Source organism: Durio zibethinus, chromosome 27, assembly GCF_047325235.1.
Source record: "Durio zibethinus cultivar Kanyao isolate XHJ-2024 chromosome 27, ASM4732523v1, whole genome shotgun sequence".
NCBI classification, from domain to species: domain Eukaryota; kingdom Viridiplantae; phylum Streptophyta; class Magnoliopsida; order Malvales; family Malvaceae; genus Durio; species Durio zibethinus.
The window spans coordinates 9,661,121-9,663,973 of record NC_143188.1 but is presented as its reverse complement, the minus strand read 5'-3'; the positions used below and the strand labels follow the sequence as shown (position 1 = coordinate 9,663,973).

The following is a 2,853-nucleotide window of genomic DNA, read 5'->3' as shown; positions in this document are numbered from 1 at the left end:
CTTAAGGACAGAAAGATGCACTTGAAATAGAGATCAAAGCTCTGAAACTGTAATTACAAGAAAATAAGGATCATATTGCCCTCTTACATAAAGAATGGCAAAAAAAGAAGGTAAAATGGAAACAAGTTACAACCAAGAGATAAAAACTCAAAAGTAATGGAAGACTAAGAGTTAAGGAAGATAGTTTTATATTGACCACCTTAGTACTCAATTTGAAAGCTAGTCAGATAGGCCAAGGTGATTGATAGCACTAAAATATATAAAGATTTTATAGGTCAAAATGGTAATAAAAGCCTAAATCATCATCATGTTTGCCCAAGGCATCCAAGATTGAAGAGTTCATCTTTTTCATGCAACTTTGAAGATAAAGATCAAGCTTATTCCCTAGAGTTTGAAATTGAAAATGCATTTTGTAATCTCTCACCCGTTGGCTGAATCCCATTCTATAAATAGGAAGGCCCTTCCCTCATTCCAATCATCCCATTTATCATTTTTTTTTTTAGCTTCTAAGTTTTTTTAGTTCTTTATTTCTTTTAGTTAGGTTATTAGCTTTATTTCTTTTAGTCAAGTTATTAGCTTAGGAAACAGATTTGCCAATAACTAAGCTTTTGTTCTTTAAATATTTTTCAATCAAGAAGTATTTCATTCAGAGATCTTTTCTTGTTTTTAAAGTTTACAAATCTTTTTTCTTATTTTCTTTAATTTCAACACAACTATTTTATTTTCAAGATCCAAGTTTCTTTGTTTTCTTTACAAGTTTTAGACAACTTATATTTTTTTCTCTAGTTTTCTTTTGTGCAAGCTTTGCTCCAAGATGTTTTCAAGAATTTGGCAATCTTTACTTTTTTGTTTTACAATCTTTAAATTATTGTTTTATTTAGTCTTTGGTTATAATCTTTTACTTCCCAAGTGATAGTTGGTGAAGTTAAGATCTTTGTCTATACATCACTTTTAATTTTTACTTAACCCTACAATCCTAAAACCCTAAATATTTATCTTTTTAGATATATGATCTTAGTCTTTCATCTTTGGTAATTGTAAGTAACCTACATTATTTTCTATAATCTTTGAGGAGGTGATACTTGGAATACTCTACTTTATTGCTTAATCTATGCACTTACAAGCTTTATACGAAAAGCAGCAATCAAGTTTTTTATGCCATTATCGGGGATTATAGCAGTGATCGCAATATCAATAAAGAATTCCTAAGCTCATATAGTCGAAACCTTTTTCTTTTTATTTATTTACTTTTATTTTGCTTTTCTTTGATCTTTTCTTGTTTGCATACGCAAATTCAAAAGTGCTGACTTAACTCTAGTTGATCAAGAGATAGAGAAAACTTTTAGCAAAAAAGGAAAAGAGCAATCAACACCACTAGTACCTACTTCAATGGTGAATGCAAATAATAAAAGGAAAAGAACTATGAGGGACTATGTAGTTTCCAATGCAGATGGTTTTCAACCATTTATTAGAAGACTAGCTATTCAAGCTAATAACTTTAAGATAGAGCCTTTGATTATACAAATGGTCTAAATTTTTGTACATTTTGGATGATTACCAAGTGATGACCTAAATCTTCATCTTTTTAAATTTCTTGAATTATGTGACACTTTTCGTTATAATGGTGTTTCTGATAAAGCTATAAAATTAAGATTGTTTTCTTTTTCTCTCAAGGACAAGGCAAAAAGTTGGTTATCTTCTTTACCACTAGGCTCAATTACAACATTGGATGATTTAGTTAAAAAATTCTTAGCAAAATTTTTACCACTCATAAAAACTACAAAGCTGAGGAATGAGATCACCACTTTTTTATAGGCTTATGGTGAAACTTTATATGATAGACGAGAGAGATTCAATAAGATACTAAGAAAATGCCCACATCATGCTTTACCCCAATGGCTCTAAATGTAGATATTTTACAATGGTCTTACACCATTCATGAGAACCATCTTAGATTCAGCTACTAAAAGGGCTATAATGAGCAAAACTATTTAGAAGGCTAATGAGCTAATAGAAGATATGGCTGTCAATAATTACTAGTGGGGTATGGAAAGAAAGGTTAATAAAAAAATTAGTTTATTTGAAGTTGATGCTATTACTTCCATTAACTCCCAAGTAGCTGCCCTTACAAAAAAGATTGAAGCCCTAGGAAACCAATCACAAGCCGACCTTGTTAATGCCATACAAGACCCCTTTGTATCCTGTGATATATGTGAAAACCCTATTCCTAAAAAAAATGCCAATATAAAAGAATTAGTCCAATGCATCTCACAAAACAAATCAAGCAATAATCCTTATAGTAATACCCACAATCTTGTTTGTGAAACCAACCAAACCACTAAGCCACCAACAATTACCACCCTAATCCACCAAACTATAGCCCACCCCAAGAAAAGAAACCCACATTTAAGGATATGTTAGCCTAACTGATGCAAGCCAATAATGCCAGTATCCAAAGTTAAGTTGCATTGATAAAAAACCTAGAAAATCAAATAGGTCAACTTGCCTAAGCCATAGCAAATTGCTCAATAGGTATCCTGCCTAGTAATATTGCAACCAACCCAAAAAGATAAGACAATAAGAGATCCAATGCAATATATTTTTTGGGGGATGTTAGGATGGATGATTTTGATGAAGAAGATAATGACCCTATAGTAGTTAATCTACCTAGCTTTGTAAGACAACCTGAAGTTGATTTTATTAGAAGAGAGGATATTTTAGAATATAAAGAGATTTTAAGACTTGGTAGAGAAATCCTAGAAGGTTTTGACCCCATGGCATTGAAAGTCCCTAAAGATGTTGAAACTTATAAGGTGGACCCTGAAAAAGAAAATGTTGAGATAGATTATGAAG

The 2,853-nt window shown here is 31.4% G+C and overlaps 1 non-coding gene across 1 annotated transcript; it reads right to left on the bottom strand.

Annotated features, from left to right (window-relative positions):
- Positions 1-1,782: 1,782 nt before the first annotated feature.
- Positions 1,783-1,888, bottom strand: LOC149510891 (small nucleolar RNA R71). Its single transcript, XR_016334889.1, has one exon. It is a non-coding gene; the product is annotated as a small nucleolar RNA R71 (small nucleolar RNA).
- Positions 1,889-2,853: the final 965 nt, after the last annotated feature.